We start from the raw sequence: 22,646 nt of genomic DNA, 5'->3' as shown, positions 1-22,646 counted from the left end.
CCACCAGCATCCTCAAGTCCTTCTGGGCAGGGCTGCTCTTCGATCTCTTCATTTTCCTGTCCTTTTTAACAATTTAACATCCAAATGTTACCTGTCCATCACATGGCTGTGTACTGCAAAGGCATTTCCTGTCATAGACTTCTCAGACTTTTCTGTCTCCTTGTACATGTTCTGAAGAAGTAACACAAAATTTTATGTTTCCTTTCTCTTCACAATGCAATAGAAAGAAGGTTCAACAGATCAAGTACTAAAGAATTACTTTTATGTCATGTTAGTACAACAGAAATGCTTACACTGAAAATATAGGCATCATCGAACCAAGAATAAAGATGTTTTCCATCTGTACACCTTTCACTTCTTTGCCCTCTTTCCCTTTCCTAGCTACACCTACTTCCACCAGCCAGGAAATCCTAGAATTTTGCAGCTATTCTTTCTGCAGGATAATTGTGATTTTGCATAGGGCTCTAGCAGAGTATATGATCCTCACTCTTCAATGACATGAAATAACATACTCTGGACTATCGTCTGCTTTATATTTTGTAGCATGAATGTGTCCCTGATTCTTAATCAAACAACTATGTTAATTTACTCTATATTTCAGTGCCTCTGTCACTGTTGCCTATTTGTAAAAACTGGTAGAGCAGACATTTTCATAATGTGTTACAGAACAGCTCAAACATTATGATGCAAAACTTAACGTACAAATCAAGAAGCAACATTAATGTTTTTGTTTCGCATAATGTACTCAGTAGACTACAAGGTAAAATAGTTTCACCAATCAAATTAGACTTATCTATGGTATTTATTCAATAAGAATTTCCTACATAAAAGCAATTCTTACTTTAAAAAACGCAGAATCATAATCATATAAACAGTCAGCCCAATCTTTGCTGGATGAGTCGACTATATCTCTTTAACAGAAACTTTTCAATGGTGCAAGTACAGTATTTGTAAGAGTAAATGCTCCCAGAAATCATGTTTTGGAGTTAATTTAATTAACGTTAAAAGAGTATAGATGAAAATTGCTTTTACTTTTTCTTTGTTCCAGTTTTGTTTGCTTCACTAGCTTTTATGTGGATCTTGATGGTGGCTTTGTAACCTGTATAATGGCTGTTTGAAACTTGGCTATTATTTTATTTTGTCTCCTTATTCCTGAGCAATGTTGAATATTCAACAGTTTGTGTTCAAATATGTAGGCTGAAACAAAAGACAACATTTGGCCCTAATATACTACCTAATAACTCTGAGGTAATGCACTACATATATATGAAGCAAATGTAATTTGAACAAATTACATTTTAACAAAATGGAACAAAACCAACCTTCCAGGAAGAAAGTAAAAGAGAATATTGGGCCCCAGACTTGGGAAAATGAATTTTTTTTTTTTTTACGTGGATCACCAAAATGTTGTGAAAGCAAAAAAATCTCTACCTTTTGTTCACAGTTAAACCTTAATCTAAAATATTCTCAGGCCCTGTAGTCATCAAAAAGTAGATGTTATAAAATTCATTTAAAGTATTGTCATAAATTCTAAATAACTTGACACCTTATCAATATCCTAGTAGATTTTCAATATTTGAGGATGAACATGTATCTTTTAATTACCATTATCAGAAAATCGTACATCTTTACATGCTTTATCTGTATTAACAAATAATGTGGTGCAATAGAAGCACATCTTTAAAGAAAATGTTTTCTTTCAGTGCCTTCTATGCATTTAAGGCCTTTAATTGAATTCTACTTCTAGTACGGTACATATTTCAGGTCTGAATACAGCACAGAAACTGGGAATACCACTCGGTAACATTACTGCTGAATAGTGAGTCTCAGATAATCAAGAGTAACAAAAATAAAAATTACACTAATTTAAAGTGGACTACAAATACATGCAGGTAAAGGTGAAGTGGAGTACAAGAATGTTTTTTGTACATGACAGCAAAACCAGTTAAAATAGATAAGATATTAAAATATTTTCTTTTAAAAAAATGAGTATTTTGTTTATTGTTGTATTTTCTTGTCTAGACACATGAAAGGACTTTTTTGTCATTCTTGTCCATGTAATGGCAATAGAACAGCTAAATAATCTCAGCAAGACTCTCTCCCTTCATTAGCCACATAAAATACATATCAAATTAGTCAATGACTTTGTCAGTGTGGTTCCACACCCTGATACCTGGCCATTTCCTTTATATAAACTATGAATTCTGCTTTGGATGAGTGTTACTGTGTCTAAAGAAATTTATTTCTCCTTTTTTACTTCATCAGAATAGCTACACAGACGTACAAGATGTTCTGAGGCCATACCCACTATAGATGCCCTTCTCCTGTCATCTTCCTGCTTTTGTGCAACGCTCCATCTTTTCTTCACAAAATAAGAATGACACAAAACTCTTCCTACAAGGACATCTCAAATGCATACAAGTTGTGATACACACACTTTGTCTTCAAATCTATAAATATTTTCCATGCTTGATGATATGCAAATGCTCTCAATTTCACATGAAGTGATTTTTAAATAGGAATGTTTTTAAGGTCTCATCAGAGTACATAGGCTTTATTTCCATGCACATCACTTTTCTTTGTTCTTCTATAAACACGAATGTGTAGCACAGAATCAGGAAGTCTTCACACTGGCTCTAACTCATTAAGCACATAACCTTCAGAAAATACTTCAGAAGTCTATAAAAGTAAGTAGTCACCTTTTCAGAGTTTTGGGCTCTTTACTCTTCTTGGAGGTTCTGAGCTCTCATCTGCTCTGCAACATGTACACGAGCTTTCCTATCTGTTATCATCTTGGATTTTGTTTCAGAAGGCTCTGAAATCTGCTGCAGTTGCAAGTCATTCTGATGTGGCACTAAATTTTCAAACGCTAAAATTAAACATCAAGCAATGAAGAGTCAGAAATAGAAATAAACATATTAAAATATGGTAATTTTAAGAACACTGTTTCAAACTGTTTTTCTGTGTTTATGTACACAGAAAACCCTATAAACATGTTCAAACTGAAAATCAGGACTAGCTCCATTGAAAAGAACTTAGAGATTTGAACTTGAATGATGCACAACTTTGTTTAGCTGAGAGAAACTAATTGCTCTGTACAGCTTCCTCTGGAGTGGAAGTGCAGAGCGAAGTGCTTTGCTCTTGTTGCTGGTATCCAGCGAGAGGACAATGTAGGAATAGAACCACAGAATTGTAGAATGGCTTATCTTGGAAGAGACTTTAAAGATCACCTAGTTTCAGGACTCCTGCCCTGGGCATGGACACCTTCAACTAGACAAGGTTGTTTAGAGTCCCATTCAGCCTGGACTTGAGCACTCACAATGATGGTGCATCCACAACTTCTCTGGGCAACTTGTTCAGGTACCAGCCTCACAGTAAAGAATGTATTTCCAATATCTAATCTAAACCTATCCTCCAGTTTGATGCCACTTCCCTTTGTCCTATCTTGTCCAACTCCATGTTGTCTTGGATAACCCAAAATGGCATTGTACTTGATATCTATCTGTGCCTCAAAAAAACCTTGCTGTCTCCTTATGATCCAGCGCTGCAGCCAGAACAGAAATCCTGAGGTGGAGGTTGTGGGGAGGGAAGAGTGGTGTTGCTTATACCCTTTTTTATTTGGAACTTGGAAGCAGGGAGCACTCTTGTGGAAACATTTGCAGAAGGTGAAGGTTCTGCTTTGGAGAGGGTTGCTTCAGGTGGTTGCTTTTTTTTTTCTGGATTTGCAACAGCAGCCACCCAGAAAAAGTTATTTCACAAGCAAAAACTGTTTTGGAGTGAACTCTGCAAACCCTATCAGCAGCATGGAACTTTAGCCAGTCTCTGGGGCCAGGTGAGTGCCAACAGGCCAGCTCTTTCCCCTGGATACACCAACTGCTTTGCAGACAGCAGGACCAACACTGAGGGAGTCCTGCATGTGGCAGGAGGAGGCAGCGGGTGGCAGAGCTGACCCCACAGAAGCCAGCAAGTATTCATGTACCATTGGAACTGCTCTGCATCTCCTACCTTCTCATCAGGGTTTGCTGCCATCATTTCCTGTTGTCTCCTGGACCGTGTTGCTGCCTGCAAAGGATGCCATCTTGGGGGGGGAGGGTTTGCCGCCATCTTTTGCCTTTGTGTCCCCTCACACAGTTGTCTGCATTGGGCACCATCCCAAAAAAAGTATTTCCAGCATTTTGGGTTTCTCTTGGTTCTTATGTTTTGGAAATTTTGCATCTAGTGATTATTTACTGCTTTTTGCCTGTTGCAGTTTAATTTGTTAGCAAACTGTTATTTTTTCACTTACAGCCGCTGGTATTTGTTTTCTCCTTATTTGTGGAAAGGGATTCATTAAACCTGTAAAGGGGGGCAACTCATTTTAGAGTGTTCCCCTTTAGATTGTCTTAAACCAAGATGCATGCTCTTTAAATAGCTGCTCTCCATCTTCCTTGTAGGCTTCCCTTAGGTACTGGAAGGCCACAATTAGGTAGCCCTGAAGCCTTTTGTCCTCCAGGCTGAACAACCACAATTCCCTCAGCCTTTCCTCACAGCCAAGGTGCTGTCTAGCCCTCTGAAATAATCTTGGTGTCTCTTCTCTGGGCTCCCTCCAACAGGTCCCTGGTCACTCCTGTGCTGGGACCCCAGCTCTGGATGCAGAGCTCCAGGTGGGTCTCACCAGAGCAGAGCAGAGGGGCAGAATCCCCTCCCTCCCCTGCTGCCCACGGGGCTCTGGATGCAGCCCAGGACACGTTTGACTCTCTGGGCTGGGAGTGCCATGGCCGGGGCATGTCCAGCCTCTCACCCACCAGCACCCCCAAGTCCTTCAGGGCAGGGCTGCTCTGGGTCTGTTCATGCCCAGCCTGTGCTAACAGTGGGGATTGCTCTGACCCAGGTGCACCACCAGCACTTGGTGTTGTTAAACTTCATAAGATTCCCACAGGCCCAATCCTCCAGCTTGTCCAGGTATCTCTGGATTGTATCCTGTTCTTCAAGTGTGTCAAAACCACCTCAGCTTGGTGTCATCTGCAAACTTGCTGAGAGTTCACTTAATCCCTCTATGTCATTAATGAAAATATTAAATTACTCTTGTCCCAGTACAGACCCTTGAGGGTCACCACTTGCACTGATGTCCATCAATTGATCACTGGATGTGACTGTCAAACCTATTCCTTACCTACCAAACAGTCCACCTATCAAACCCATGTTTCTCCAATTTCAAGAGAAGGATGTGTGGGACATGATGTCAAAGGCTTTACAGAAGTCCAGATAAATGAAATCTGTAACCCATCCCTCATCTTCTGATATGGCCACTCCATCATGGAAAGTCAACAGTTTGGTCAAGCAGGACTTACCCTTGGTGAAGCTGTGCTGGTTGTCCCAAATCACTTCCCTGTTCTCCAAGTGCCTCAGCACAACTGCTAGGAGAATCTGTTCCATGATCTTCCCAAGGCAGAGAGGTGAAGCTGACAGGTTAGGGTTTTCCAGGGTTGTTCTTTCTTCTCTTGATACAAATGGGTACATTTCACTTTGTGCAGTTGCCTGGAACTGCAAAAAGTGAAATGCATCAGCTGACTGTCATACCTTTCAAATATCATGGAGAGCAGCTTGAGAGCAATCAGTCAATACCATCAGGACTCTGGTATGCATATCATTAGGTCTGATGATGGACAATGAAGACTTCACTCATGTTCAGTGAGATACGCCACCTTCTTTTCATCTTTTCATCTGTTTTCAATCTTCCTCGATGAAGGGCTTAAAAATAGTGTGAGAACTTTGTTCATCTTGATGGACTTAAGTTTTGGCGTGAAACTCTGAATGAGACTCTTGGTTACACTTTCTTCAAATAAAATAGTAATGAAAGGCTGAGGATGGGTGAAAAATTATAAATTGTAGTAGAGAAGAAATACAAGCTTTAATACCAACACACTTTTTATGGTTTATGTGTGAGATCCTCAAAGAACACAAAAGCTAGAAAGAGAAGTTCAAATGAGGATTAAAGAAATCACTGCTAGGCAATACGGCCTGAAAATTTAACTCACATTTAGTCTACTTCTTACAACATATTTTATTGTGGGATCTGAGATGTTAGTATGAATACTAAGGTCTATAAGAATATAAAAACTGTGGACAGTTCAATAAAAACAGTTCAATAAAAACACTTCATTCCCAACTTGAAAGCAATCTTAGTTTTACTGACAATTTCTATTAATAGTTTTTGGCAACTTCTACATTCTGTTAAATTGTATTTCTCTAATAAAATTCATAGCCTGGCATACGGAATGCACACAAGTGCTGATGAAACAGCAGCCCTGTTGTTATTATCTGGAGGATGGAAAAAGATGAGACAGAGTAAAATTCAGTTTGAAAGGAGCAGTTCAGGGAACATGGAGGGCATAACCAGTCTGTCGGTTCATCTTTACTAGTATTTGCTAATTGTAACCAAATAAAATAAATTCTAGTAGCAAGCGCACAATATCCTGACACGTTTATCATATATTAAAAAAAGTAATGCTTTTGCTTTTAATCATAGTATTTCAGATTTTTTACTAACATTAAAAAATCGTATTATTAAGTAAACTGTTTACTATAAAATGGCATACATCATACCTTCCAGTTTAAATACTAGGTAAGCTGTGTTCATCAATTTACTATTCCTAACATCCTTTCACTGATGTGTTGAAAAGAATAGTAAGTGCTTGCAGTTTTAACTTCCCTTGTCAATCAGGCCAAGGTCAGGGACCCATATACTCATGAATTAAACAGATGAGGGAGCAAGTGGGAAGAAAAATATTTACAATTTTAATTCCAAGGAGTGATGAGAGCAATGCTCTTTTTTCTGAGAAATTCCTGTAATTTGCTTCCAACAGAAGACCAATTTACCTGCTGAAGGTAGGGTACAATTTTTGTGAGAGATGGACAAATTAAATATGCTGGCAGACTGACTGAATTTTGCTTTCTGAAGTGCTTTTGAAGAGAAATGATGGCTTTTTCATTATGGCAATGACATAGAGGGTTTTTTGAGTATTTGTAATTACATAAATTCAAGGGCTTGTAATTATACATCTATTTATATTGAAAATTCTTTTAATTTGCTTTCTTTTTCTATTTCTGTCATGATCTAATGTCTTGTTTTGATGTTTTCTCCCATAATTAAACAGATCAAAAATACAATCAAAACTCCTTCTCTGAATGTCCTTACCTTTGAACTGAATAAAAAAAGCAAATAAAAATTATTTCCAGGAAGCTATAGAGAAAGAGTCCAACATAAAAGGAAACTTCCTGCTTGAAGGTGATGGAAAAGTTGGATGCATCCAGAACCAGACTAAAATCCAAGTTATCTTTCTAAGATATTCTAAGTTTGAAATAATAAAACAGTAACTGTGTGGTTCATCATTACTTCAAATCTGAAGTCCTGTCAAGCATGAAAAAGAAGGCTGAAAATGAAAACTACTGTAGCATTTAATGCAAATAATCTCACAGTCTCAATGAAAATGGCTTCAACGATACTTAGAAGGTTTTGTAAATATTTATTAATTTCCTACTTTAAACCTTTACAAAACAAAACAAAAAAATCCTGCCATTTCCTCTAATGTTTTGTACAGACCTTTTATTACTTAATATTGTAAATTCTATTATTCCATAATCTTCTCACTCTCCTGAAAGTGTAGAACACGTGACACAAGATACCAAGAAAGAAAAGTACAATAATGTATGATCTGTTGCATGTGTATTTTTTAGTGCACCTACAAAAATAATTTGTCCCTACTACTATGTATGATGAAAATTGCACAAAACATATATCAATCCATAAACATTTCATATTCATACCTATTAATACCTGAGTGGCTTTCCACTCAGACTTTGGAAGTCAGATTTAATTGCTTCTCTTTACCTTCTGTATTTCCCTTCTTTTAAATCTCAAAGTGATCAAGTATGGGGTATACACTTTCTAGATGTACTCAATTTTAAGAGAATAATATATTTTATAAAGTTTATATTGTACTGGTGGAAATGAATGCCAAGTAAAGAAGTTAAGAGCAAAAGAAATTATTTATTTGTATTGTTTTGCAGATAGGAGGATTCAGTTTATTGGTTGATTAAGAATGGAATTGCACTTAAACATGGTATGGTAACTCAAAGAATACTACCAAAGGTATAAAAACGTATAGAAAGCACAATACAGGAAACACAATGGGAAAAGCAAAATGGCTGGGTTTAAATTATTTTAATAACATTGTAAGGTTATAAAAACATGGCAAAAGAAAATAACAAAGTAAAAGCTTGTTGGTCAGTACACAAAACATAGGAAAAACTGTTTGCTGCAACAGAGTGTTAAGCACCAAAACACCTTAATCAAATCAGATAACTAAGTTCTCTGGACTAATAAAGAAAATAGGATCAGTATGGATTGAGATTTCTCACCTAAGTAGGAAAGCACAGGATTTTTAACACCATAATACAGACAGGGGGACTAAGATGGCGACAGTGCCTGTGACATACTGTGGGAAATCAGGAAACCTAAGAGCAAGAAGTAAAAAATTATGTAAACCAGGTAAATTACACAGGAGTGCATTGCTGAGGTATTTACAATATTAAAATGGATTATTTTAGTGACTCCAGTCAGGAAACCCACAAAAGGAGAAAAAGCTCCTGAGTTACTCCTCAGGAAAGTACAGGACATGATCCAAATTTATATTAGTAAGGAACTAACCTGCAATTGTGTCCATCATATTCTTTACTTCACGTGAAACACAAAAAATTTATATATCCATCAATCTAGGGTTTAATTTCAAGAAAAAAAATAATCAAATGAGTGACCTTGTTAAAAAGTATTGGCTTGTGAGTGTGATGAAAACTCTTCAGTGGCACCATGGGAGGCTGTCAGAAAAAAACCCAAACAGAATATTCCTTACAGAGGATATATTGGAAAACCTGTTTCAAATCCATGTAACAGTAGAAGATCTGGAACAGAATAACAAAATGAACTATTGCAAATTGCCAAAATTAAATGAAAAGGACTCACTAATTGTAAGAGACACATGTCCAAAGTCACTAAATTATTAGTGCTAATGTGCAACCCATCTTAAATGTAGCATTTTCCAAAGCGTACATGCCTAGGTTCCCTTCCTTTAGCCCTAAATGTAAGATAAATACTCTTTTTCCCACTCATTTGCAGTCTGACAACATTGCAAATTAGTTCAGTCCGTGGGAAGAGCTGCAGAACAGAACAGCCAGAGCAACACAAGATAAGTGAATATTAAATACCAACTAAACAGACAATTCATTAAAATGATTTCTGCAGTATCTTAGAAAAGTAACAAATCATACTAAAAGAAGAAATGCTGTATCAATGGCTTCCTGAGATTTAGTTCTCTCTCACAGCTTCTGCTTTTGCTCCTGGTTCAGACAGCTTAGTGGAATCTATGAACTTAAAGGTTATTTCCAATGAAAATGAGTCTATGAATCTATTACTCTAACACTGTGTCCCTTGCTTAACTAATAGAATCAATTCAATAGTATTCTATTTTGTTTTGACATCAGTAACATTTGAATTGTATCAAACATCCCTAGATTTCTGAGAGGGACAGTTTAATAAGTGACTTATGCACGTGAAGTAATCCATAGAATGGAATGCAAAGAACTTAAGACAGAAAAGGAAAATAAAGAATACAAGAAAATAAAAGTATTTTTTAATTATGGAAAAGAATGGAAAAGGTCTGATAATGTACTTGGACAAAGAATACAGAACTATTCTTTAAAGAAGCTGTCAAGAAGCCACAGTAATAAAAAACTAATAATTGTTTGCAAAAAGTTACTATGCTACTAAATAGAGGTTTTTCATACCAGAGAAAGCTCACTATTTTATATTTAAACATATTCAAAAAACAAACATACTTTTTGTAAGTTTTTTTCTTCTTTTTTTAAACCCACCAGGGCAATTGGCTGCATTGTTTCAAAATGATGACTTTAAACAAATGAGAATTCAGACTTATAAATTTAGACTATCTTCCAATAATACTCCCAGTTAGAAAAAAAGGAATGAAAGTCAATACACAGAATGAGCAGAACTTATACACAACTTTACACTCAGTGATCCTGGTATATTCATTTTTCCATTAATAGTAGAGGTTTTAATCATATTGTCTCAATAGTGTTGTCCCAAAAACAAGACCACAAAGCTGAAGTCTTACTAACTTATTTCTTCAGAAAAAGTAAAAATCATGCATATTTAATTAATACTTGTAACAAATTGGTTATATTAGACCCTATGCAAACTTAAACTTATCAGTAAAGACTGCAATTACAAAGGTGTCCTAGAGTGACTTTATGATGTTGAATTGCCCTAAACCAGGACAAAAGGGAAAGCAAATCAGTATGATCAATACTTGTTTTAAGCTTAGGAAAATCCCGAATTCCAAGGGAACAGATTTCATTGCGGCACAGGAACCTTTGGAGAGTCCTAAGAATGGGAATCACTCTTGAATATCTTGATGGGCTGGATGGTTGAACTCAATGAGTTGTAATCCATGGCTTGATGTCCAAATGGAGACCAGTGACAAGTGGTGTCCCTCAGGGGTCAGTGTTGGGACCAGCACTGTTCAGCATCTTTGTTGGTGACAGGGCACTGAGGGCACCCTCAGCAAGTTCACTGAAGACACCGAGCTGTGTGGTGTGGTCACCACTCTGGAGGGAAAGGAGCCATCCAGAGGGACTGGAGCCATCCAAAAGTACTGGACATGTACAAGACAGTCTTGAGAGGTGGGTCTGTGTGAACATTGTGAAGTTCAACAAGGCTAAGTGCAAGGTCCTGCACCTGGGTCATGGTGATCCCAAGCACAAATACAGGCTGGGAGGAGAACAGATTGAGAGCAGCCTATGGGAGAAGGACTTGGGGCTGTTAGTGGATGAGGAGTTCAACAAGACCCAGTGACATGTGCTTGCAAACCCAGAAAGTCAGCAGTGTTTTAGGTTGCATCAGAAGATCAAGGAGAGTGGTTCTCCTCCTCTACTCTGGTCTTGCGAGACTCCACGTGGACTGGTGCATCCAGCACTGGGGCCTCCAACATAAGGGGACATACCTGTTGGAGCCAAGCTGAGAGAGCTGGGGATATTCAGCCTGAAGAAGAGAAGACTCAGGGGAGACCTTACAGCAGGCTTCCAGTACGTAAAAGGTGGGAAGAAGAAGAGGAACTTTTTATGTGGGCATGTAGTGACAGGCCAAGGGGGAGTGTCATTAAACTGAAAGAGTCTAAGTTTGTATTACTCATTAGGGAGAAATTCTTTATTGGGAGGGTTGTCAGGCATTGGAACAGGTTGCACAGAGAGGCTGTGGATGCCCTGTCCCTGACACTGCTCAAGGCCAGGCTGGAAGAGGCTTTGAGAAATCTGGTCCAGTGAAATGTATCCCTGTCCATGACAGGGGAGTTGGAACTAGGTGATGTTTAAGGTCCCTTCCAAAACAAACTATTCTATGAATCTGTGATAATAAGGTGGAGCAAATGATCACTGTAGGTCCCTTCCAACAAAGCTATTCAATCAAGGAATTCCAGAACCTGAAACACAGGTCTGTTTACATTTTTGAGCATGGCAAATATTTGTAGGCCATTAGCAGCCTGCCCAATTTCTTTCATCAAGGTAGTGTATAGGAGAGAGACATCTACTGCAGACGTTCTAAGGAAAAGAAATTTAGAAGGAATTTTTACCTGAAATGAAGTAATCAAAGACATTAACACTGCTGCATGGGAAAGCTGAGTTGAACACTACTATGGAAAATAAAAATTGCAGCATCGTAAAATAGATTAGAATATTTATTTTAAAATAATCTTGCCATACCTGTTTCTGGAATTGTCAAAATGCCAGTGAATAGATGGGAAATTTAAACAGAACCTTGTAAGGAAAATGTGATGCAGTAGAGTCATGTATATATGCCAAATTATAATAAAAGTTTGTGCGGCTCACATAGTCAGTAAAACAGGAACTTATGTATCTAATACCCGTCATTCCTGCAGACCTAATACATGTTATAACCAGTCTAACTTTCTGCCTTAGCCAAAACTGAAGTCTGATATTTGAAAGGAGTTTTAGAGGGAAAAGTGCAGAAGTAGGGTAAGTATCACTTGTGTCTAGTACAGTGCAAAACATGCATGTAATTAGTTTCTTTCTGCTTGGTTCTGCTGAAGCTTCCATATTTTATTTTTAGAAGGTTCTAAAGTTACGTTATTTGAAAATTCTTGGACGAAGTTCCTGGGCAACATTTACCCTGTATGTAATGAACGTACCCTGCTAGACAGTGTAGGACCTACAAAATATCACAGGCTAATATCACAGGCTAAGGAATTCAGGATTGAAACCCACAATCCTGAACACTTGAGAACATATCAGACACCTGACTAAAGGGATGACTAAATGAAAACTATCTGCTTGCCTAACTGTGATTTTAGTTGTCCAAACACTGCATCACTCTGTTAAATAGGGTGTTTGTAACATAACTCTTAGAAGTTCTATTATCTCACACAAAGAGGAACCTCCTGGGAGAAACAAGTAACACTGAGATAACAGCAAGAACCTCTAGTCCAATTTCACAAGCACCAGTGCATAAAACATGCAAGTTAACTGTGTTTTGTATCTGAGCTCTGCTCTATAACCAAGTGAACACTCACAGATTTCATTTCCACTTTGAAAATTGCATTAGCAAATACAATTTTCATGGCAACTACATACTCAGTGAACATTGAAAGAAAAAAACCCCAACTACTTGTACCTATAATGAAGATAAGATCAAATGGATGTACTAAGAAAGAAACCTACTAACAAAAAGTCTGCTTCTTTAATACAAATGCTCTAAGAATTAGAATGGAGGACAATTATACCAGTGTTCATATGAACTACAGAAATCAAAGACATTAGCTATATTAGTATTACTTATTTCTGTTTAAAAATACTCTATCAAGAACGAACAAACAAACAAATCCCAAACCAAAAAACCACACAAAACCCCAAAACAAACCAGGAAGAATACAAAAATAACAAAAGGAATTCACACAGGAATTTTAATATGAGGTTAAAAATACAAAAAAAGGTGTAGAAAAAAATACCATACAAAAGAGAAAAAAAGTCCTGGACTCTGCAACTTAGAAAGGAGATAACAATGTAGGCTTTATAAAACAACAAATGATGCAGTGAAAATATACTGGGGTGCTATGACTCAGAAACTGTAAATTCCAAAGTGCAAAAAGAAATGCTAAAAGTCAGTATTGCAGTGCTTGTCATGTTTATTATCAGAGGCTGAACATGGAGCTCTTCAGATACCCTATTTCAGCACTCTTATGACTGTGACCTAACCTGTGTATCAGGATATGCAAATAACATCACCCAGTATCTCAAAAGTCTCTTGCTTCCCCTTACAATATACCCAAGAGTTTCACTATGTTCTTGGCAGACGCAATCATATCCTCTCCCTAAAATTTTATCCTGAATTTTACCCAATTTACTTTTTGTACTTGCTCAGGCAATATCCATCAAATACTGACTATTTGACACTGTCAGCTACTTGTGTCACGGTCAATTTGTAAGACTCTCTGTATTTTTTTCCTTCTATTGGTTGTCCTGTTCTCCTTTACTCAAGAGAACTAAAAAGCAACTTTCACCATTTCTTCATTTTCTCCATTGCCCTCAGCTGAGCAGAATCTTTGCATGTAAATAAAGCCTCACAAGCAGCAAGAACCTAACATGAAATTTTCTTTATTAAGATGATTATTCTGTAAATGCAATATTTTTGCCTTTTCCTCTGTAGAATGGGTGATGAACTCCAACCACAGGCTGAATATAGGAAAGATTAACAATTTTGATCCATTGCAGCCATTTCTGTGGTTTTGTGCCTTAAAGGACTTAAATACCTTTTCCTGAGGAAGCAGAACAGTTTTATGTTAGCAACTATGCGCCTCAATACAAATCCTAACCAACAAGCACTGAAATAATCACCTTCTTGGACATGGGCCTGTTAATAGCCTTAAAAAACAGAACTAGTAATCCAAATGATCCTCTGCGTGTTTTTCTCAGGCTGAAGCAGGCTCTAAGGTATTACTTCAGAAGAATGTAATATCTCTCAGAGGAAGCATCACCAGTATTTACTCAGTTTTACCTATATAGCAGACTCGAAATGGGACAGCAAAGAATGTTAGCAAATCAGTTGAATTTTTCTTAGTTTTTCTGTTAATAATTTTTGGACTTGATTCTATAATTTCTGAAACATTAAACTGAAACACCAGTGCTTCAAATAAAAGTAATAGTGGAAAATTTGCATGTTTTATATTGTTTCAATCAGTAAACTGAAAAAGTGCACCATACTTAGCAAGAGATCAAAAAGCCCAACAGGCACTGAGGCTTCCCCAAATATCTTCTTTTTAAACTGTCTGAAAATTGAATTATAAGGTAGCATGTCACGCTTTGCTGGCAAGTACTACCAGCTTGCACAGGAAATTACGCCAAACTACGTTGATTCTGAAATGAAACACCTTTTCTATTTATAGACAGAGGACAGCTGTGAGAGCCACACCTCACTTTCCTTCACTGCAGAGCTACGATTTCACTGTTCTGTACATCTGCAGCAGCCTCCTTGCTCCCTGAGCTAGGATGTGGACAGGCATGGGAGGAGGCATTTAGCTGCTACTCCCTGCTTGAAGTCATTTGTTGTTTCCTGAAAGATTAAGTGAGCCATAAGGGAACACCCTTAGCACTGTCTAGCTTGCATGCTGCCTGTTGGATCGCATAAGCCTCAAGGCAACATGATTAACTACTGCTGCTGTCAAACAGTTTAAGGAGGATATGAACTCAAAAATTGTGATAACAGTCTTACAATTGAAGTTTTGGGTTGATTCTATATCTAAGTTTAAACTGGGTTGTAAATTGAAAATCAAGATGTAAACCACACATTTTTTTGTTACAGAAGAAACACACCCACAGATGTTAAAGCCTATGGCTATTTTTCTATTTGATTATTTTTGTATACAAAACACAAGTAACATAAATACTAATGGAGTAAATGATAAAAAAATGCAGTCAGGTGTGCAGAGGAATATAAATACGTTGATACAAACATTTTGCATCCTTTTATGTAGAAAAAAGTCAGGGAAGCAATTTGCAGAAGAATGATATACTCTTGGTTAGTTATTAGTGTCTTTGATTTCTGCTAGGATTATCTATCTCTTGCTACTTATTGCAGTGACACAAGATAGCTACTACAAATACATTCAGTTGTTCACAGGTAGCTGCTGTGGCTGAGCATCTTTCACTTAAAACAAATGGGCAACAGCATATTGCTATACGTCCTTTTTTTGATGTGTGTGAAACCATACATCAGTAAATTAATATACATATCATGGCACCTGTATTTCATAACCTGAATAAGTGTGTTCCAAGGCTGAGTATAAAGGTAAACTGTCAAAAAAAAAAAAAAAAAAAAAAAAAAAAAATTCGATAAAGAAAGCATCCAACACAGAGTTTTAAATATTTGTCTTATGTACAGTGCACTAAATTCAAACTATTACAATGCAGTGCAGAAATAATCAATACAGAATAATCCAATTAACACATAAACTTGTAACAGCAATGGAATTAATGTTCCATAATCTATGGGGATATAATTCACAAGAATTCAATTCAAGATCACTGGACTAAATTAGAGCTTGGATCTTTATTTATTTCAATTAAAACTACAGTTCTCTGTTCAGTCTTTTGACAACAGCAACTTAAACACCTGAGGTCTTTCATAACCTCTTTTTTTTTTTTTTTTCTGGGGCTTTGTTTTCAGTATATGATAAATGTGAACATTTTGATTTCGTATACTGTTCTTATATTTTACATCACTGTCAATAGCTATGTAAGATGAAAGAGGAAGAAAAACCAGACATGATTAGAGTACTGTAAGTCTAGTTTTGAGTTCCCCCATATTGATATTAGAGAATTAAACGGACTTCATGTTAATATTTTTCCAATGACTACTTCTGGATTCATGTCTGAATTTAATTAAACAAATTAGATGTCCATGGTACATTGTACTTAGAATAGATGTACCAAAGTTATACCTGTAACTTAAAACGGAACGAGAAAACTGTATTTGCAAGCACTTCACATGGAAGAACAGATATGTACCAAACAAGTTGGAACAACTGGACATGTGGCTTTGGGCGATGCACAGATGGCCTGCTGTAAATTGACGGCTTCAGAAATATCTTAGACCTGTTACGCACTCATGGATCAGTTGCACAGCACATGCACAGGGAGGATGACATGTCCTGGATTCACCTAATGCACTCCATCAGCCAGGAAAGGCTGATCTGCCTCTGTCCACAAAAGAAAACAACCAGGGAGGCTGCTGCTGCTATCACTATTGTTCAGGATTGCAGATTATCCAAGAAAGCAGCAGGGTAGTAGATAACCTGCAGTAATTTACTGGAGCACTGTTAAACTAGTTAGCTTGTTTAAAGAAAAGAAAAAAAAGGTTGGATTCTACTTATTGTTTCCTAAATTAGTCATTACTGGTCGAGGTCATTCATATTAGTGAGCTCTAATCGAGGGTGGACCAAGAGAAAATAAGGACAAATTTATTTGTACAGAATTAGGAAAAATGCAAGAAGGGGGAAAAGTCTGGGATATAGATAATATATTAAGAAAAGTATTTAGCTCTGTACCTGACCTGAAAACTAAAAAACTAATAATAAAAGAATAAATAGGAATGAAAAAGTTATAGTATGTTTTCAAATCCTTAAACTTTGTAAATTAATGTTCTGTTTTTCATCACAGTGCATTTTCCTTCCAGAACTTAAGCTGCAGTCCTTTAAGTAAATTTCTGCATTTATTCTAAAAATTTTGATGAAGTTCTGTTCTTAAATACGCAAGCATTAGATATTTAAAGTATTGAATATGCTCTCATCTCTAACTTTTCTATTGTGCATTTTCTATAGTTAAGAAGGCTGACATCATATTGAACTCACAGAAACGGCCAAGTTTTCACTGTCCTCTTGCTTCATTTATTCCTCTGATGTTCTGATAGAAATATCTTATTAGGAAAGTGGCTAGTCTCAGAAATGAAGCAATGAAATTGGGTCAATTTCAAGTTTTCTATAATGGCTTTAAACATGCTACAAAAAGCCTGAACTGGCTTTGATAAGAGGTATCTTATACACAGAAATTTTCTGTAACTTTGATGAAATGGTAAAGAAAATAATTTTCAGAAAAACACCCACTTACTTTAAATAATCAGATATAAGCAAATAATAAAATGCAGGAGCACTGATAAAAAGGACTGGGATGGCAGGAAAGAAAAATCAAAATTAACAGAATTCACTGGCTTTGGCCAGAGGTTTAGATAACCTAAAGGGAAAAAAAAAGCTCTAAGAAAGAAAATACATCACAAGGTAATGTTAGAAGTCAACCCATTATCATAATCAGACATCTCATTTCACACTTTGCCTCAGGTGCTCCCTTCTCAGCACAATACATGGGACAAGTATTATTATTGAAAAAGGTTCATCTGGCATTGTCTGCAGATGAACTAACACTGATTTAAATTTTTTTTATATAATAGACATGTGACGCAAGAGATACTTGAAAAAAATATAATGTTTGATACATGCAGATTAATAATTAAAACTTAGGGCTAATTAAGAAAGACGTTAAATCACATTCAATGTTACACAACAATACAACAAAGAAAAGAACAGTAAACTCCAGAGACTCTGCCAAACCATGTCAAATGTAGTTGCTCCTTCATTCTTATTTTTTAATGAAAATGCAGCTAATGTGTAATATTCTGGTTTGCGTTAGAATTTAATGCTTAAGCAGAGAAAGTTTATCTTATTTTAATACAAAAACTTTAATTAAGTAATACGTGTATATTTGAGATTTACTTTAGTAACACATATATCAATATTTACTACTAAAGAAGAACGCTGTGCTGAAAACTATTGGCAACTACTCTGCACCCCAGAGTGCTATAAACTTTGTTTCTTAGCCCTGTGACTTTAATGTACTTTTATATTGGTATATTTTTGTGTGAATTTTCAATAAAGATAAAAGAGACTCCACAGTTCACTATAATTTAATTATCTCTTCCACATTCATAGCTCACATGAAAACTTTTCTATCATTTAGTTTATAAAGATTTTACTTACACAAATGGAGTCTTTTAATCCATCTAACTGAGAAATGCATTCACTTCTTAGAATACTCCATGTCTGATACTTACACCAGGCACACAGCAGGTATTATTTTAGCCATGCACATCTCCCTCACTACTGAGGGACACTTGCAAAGTGAAGAACTGACAAATCTTGATCCTGCTAAGGTCATAAGGATTTAGCTATATTATAGCTTTGCTAAATCCTCATTGGTCTTGCCTACTGAGCACAAGGCTGTTTCCCTGACAACACAACAGCAGTTACCAGAGTATCCAGAAACACATATGATGTCCAGCTTTAAGGTATATCCCACCTGTAAGTATACTGTTTAATGCTATTTTCCATAGGTCATTGTAGGGAAAAAAATAAAAGCTGTGAGGATCTTCTGTATACTCTTACTTCTGTTAAGCTTGTTACTATTACTTACTTCAAGGTCATTCCTTAAGTAGGTTGAACACTTCTGAAGCTCAGTTCTTGAATTAGTGAGTACATGGAGCAAAAGTCACAGTAAGACGCCATGGAATATAAGGGAAATACTGAATGTTTATATTAATTCCTCTCAAGTGCAAAGTACAACATGAGAGAAAGCAAAAAACTGCCACTTGAAAATTTAACAAGAGGGCAATAATTGCTAGCATAGAAAAGGAGGGACCACCTGGGTTCTAAAGTGAGAAGTCTGGAAAGAAGTTTAAAGGTGGATATACAAATGAGATGGTGAGAAATTACACACCACAGCAATATTTTATATCAATACACAGGGGCAATGGCTGTTTTTCAGTTCTAAAGGAGGACTTTACAATAATTAAGAGACAGTGTGAAACAAGAGAAAACAAACACATCAGATCTGTAGCTGAATATGGAAGCTGTGATTCTAGAAATATTCTTCAGTAACTAACAGAAAAAAAAACCCCACAATGAGACAGTAAATCTATCCAGATAATTTCTTGTACTTCACCAAAAGCATGCAGTACTACAACACATAGAATAGATCCTATATAAAATTATTTTATTGGTTTTAATTTGTTCAAACAATGCTGATAGGCTGTATTTCTGATGGCAGATTACTTACCTGGCCACCTATCAACTAATTGATATGAAAGCAAAATGCTGTTAAAAATCTTTTCTTGTGCACACTGGCTAATGTAACAGAAACACACTATGTGATCATGTCTGCTCTAAGTCACCTTGTACCAGGTAAATTCAGTACTAATAACTGCAACTTTATGTAAGAAATGCTCACTGACAGGTGTCTATGTGATTTTAGCTGGAATGAAATAAGCCTGAAGAAAAGAAGCAGACAGTAGCCTGACCTCATGGCTAATAGAGGAATGCCCGAGCCTGAGTCAGGTATTGCAATGGACTTTCCAGTAAAAAATAATTATTAGACAAGGATTTAATCAATTCACAAAACAGCAGTTTGTTTCTAAGCAACGCAGGTCACCAAGAATACATCACTCCACTCATATAATTGTTTTCCTATTGAATATGGTTATACATCAGCTTTCAATTTTCTTCTTCAAATACCTCAAGTGTACAAGCTTACGTGACAAAAAAGATCAGACTACCACAACTGTGAAGACAACTTCCCATGACACTGACCTTCCATCTTGAAGAACAGCGGCTTAAAATGTGAGGAAAATTATTGTGGGGTTTGGGGGTTCTTTTTGTCTTTGCTTATATAGTTTTGTTTTTAAGCTTCCAACAAACAATGATGAAGAGTTATCTGACTGGCCTACATTTGTCAAGTTAGCTCTGGGAAGCTGGAAAAATTATGAATTCTATTTTTTTTTTTTTTTTTCAGAAAAAAAAAAGCAGAATGCATAATTTGACTCATTTTCCTAGAGACTACATACCAAATAAATAAATAATAAAGTAAACTGGAATCATTGAAAGAATGCACTAAGAGACAACATCAATTTTCTTAGATGCTAAGATAGTACAGTGAATAGCAAGATGTAGCAGGCATAGTAGTATAACCACAGTACTCAAAGTAAGAACATTTGTTGAATACCATTTGTACTTTAGTCTCCTCATGGTTCATATTTTTGAGTAAAATTGTGAAAACTTATTTTGAATAAAATAATGCTTATACAAAATTGTTAGTAATTATTTGCTCATTTCAGTTCTGAGAAAGCTGTTATTTACACAGGTGACTGAACCACACAAAATGTGCACATTGAAAATAGAAAAAAAAAAGAAACTAAGGGGCTTTTGGAAATTTACAGACTGTTCGAATTATTTTTAAAAAGAATGTTCACTCTGTAAAGACTATGACCAGCTTGCATTATCAATACTCTGCGAAATCACTGTTGTAAAATATTTTACACATTTTAAAAATAATGTTAATATACAACCAAACCATTAATTAAGCATTTTAAGCCCCAATGATAAAGGAGCTTAATTTAGAAATCAGACTTTTATAAGAAATACAATTGCATTTAGAAAGACAGCTAATGGTATTAGACAAAGTACTTACAGCAAACCCCAGAATTAATTCTTAGAAAGTTTGTAACAGATGACAGTTGCAAACACAGCTGTCCTGACATCATGTATTTTACACCTGTACAAAAGAAAAGGAAGCTAATTTTCACAACCATCTTAAAATTTAATTACTTTGTTTTCCTAAGTACCTTTTCAGTTGCAAAACAGAAAAAAACAACAAATGCTTAAAAAAGAATAATGACTGATGTGACAAATCTAGACTTAAAATTCTTTTCAAAGAATTACTACTAATTACTAATAAACGAATTACTAATTACTAATAAATAGTATTTATTAGTTAGAATTACTAATAAATTCTTTTAAAAGTATCACTAATAATAATGTGAATAAACAACCAAGATTTCGAGTTTATTCCTCTTGGAGGAATACTGGGCAGGAGGAAAGCAAAGCTAAAAGGATATATGGCTTTCTGCAACAGAAGAAAGAATAAGAAATAGGAAAAGACAGTGATCAAAAACAACACAAGCACACTTAAAGTTAGTTCATGACTAAAAGCAAGATTCTCACATGGTAGTTCATGCTCACACCCACTCTAGAGAAACCCCGAGTCCTTACGCTTCTACGATAGTCATGTAAGAATGAAGACAGAGATTGTGTTGAAGTATATTTGTACTAATACTAATGCATGGAAGCCAACCATAGTTGCTCTAAAACCAAGATCCAAATAACATATTGATCACAACTGATACTTTATTACAGAAATAACCTGTCTTGTCAGTTAACTGAGAATCATTAGAGTTATGAACACTGCATTCAAATACAAGTTACTCAGGATTCCAAATCTCCACTTCCTGTTCTTAAACAACTTATTTATTTCCTCATTTTTGTGGAGGGGGTTCTACCAATCTAGGTAGCCAAGAAATTCCTCTAAAAATTCTGTTACCTATTTCCTTAAATTACTATGGATGTATGCTAATCATTCAGTAATACAGATCAGTTGAAAGACTGTATTTGTGAGATAGATTCTGTGCTAATATTGTGTTAACGTGGATACTGAACTGAAACTTGTCAGACTTTTCTGATTCATACACAGAATTAAATGTTTCTTTTCTTCTAAGGACTCTCATATCTCCCCATATTCTCTGTAACTTATAGATCAGAATTTGTTGATCTATTTCCCATGAGATCACTTCTTTTCCTGGATCCACTAGTGATTAGATCCTTCCAGACCACTGGGACTTAAACACTGAAATATGAATTTGACAACTCCAAAAGGATTAAATTATTTAAATGACATAACAAGACTACAGAACTTCAGCCAACAAGAATATTTACTTTCTTGTAAAAGCACAAATTAACAATGCAAAGAAAGTAACAATAAGCAGTGACACATACCTCAAGGTTAGGTCAGCTGGAATAATTGGTCAAAGTATTACAAGTCTAATTAAAAGTTTAACTGAGCAAGTAATGAATTAAGGTTTCAATTGATACTTTTTTTCAAAACATCCTTTATGTCTTTTAATATCTTTTGTATCTCCTAAATTAACTTCAATTTTAAAATTACATTAAATTTTTTACCATGATTGTTCAAGAATTTAATCAAAACAAAGTATTATTAAACATACATTAAATAGTACGTAACATTAATACGTTTTCGTTGTCTACAAAGGAAAAAAAGAGACAAAATGGTTAAATAACTTACATCATGTTGCACAGCTAGGGGCCTGAGCCGGAGAAGGATTTGTTTCACACTTCTTGTTTCAAAATCTCTATGTATTCTTTCAGGCTCCTTTTCCTGAAACAAAAGTTAAACACAGGTTAAAAAGGGACCACTAGACACAGACATTACAATCAGACAAAATTTTTTATTTCCTAAAAACTGATGTAGCTTTCAGCATTAGAGAATGCAATCTTTAATGTGATGATGATAGATTTTTCTTTTTGTCATAATTAATGATTCCTCTTCAAGTGTGCTGAGGTAATTACCAGCATAATAGCAAACTGAAACAACCTGAATTGCCAGCATCTCCATGTATCTGTCAAACAAGT

General features: G+C 35.8%; 1 protein-coding gene across 1 annotated transcript in view; it reads right to left on the bottom strand.

The window, feature by feature from the left end:
• PRLR (prolactin receptor) overlaps window positions 1-22,646 on the bottom strand; it is a 147,563-nt gene that overhangs the window by 106,874 nt on the left and 18,043 nt on the right. Inside the window, exons 2-3 of the mRNA XM_083884340.1 lie at window positions 22,300-22,392; window positions 20,632-20,715 (exon numbers count right to left, since the gene is read on the bottom strand). The gene's annotated coding sequence lies outside the window, so the exon portion shown is untranslated. The remainder of the gene's footprint in view (window positions 1-20,631; window positions 20,716-22,299; window positions 22,393-22,646) is intronic.

This window comes from Zosterops lateralis, assembly GCF_965231275.1.
Source record: "Zosterops lateralis genome assembly, chromosome: Z".
Taxonomy (NCBI): Eukaryota; Metazoa; Chordata; class Aves; order Passeriformes; family Zosteropidae; genus Zosterops; species Zosterops lateralis.
This window is presented reverse-complemented; position numbering and strand designations above follow the sequence as displayed.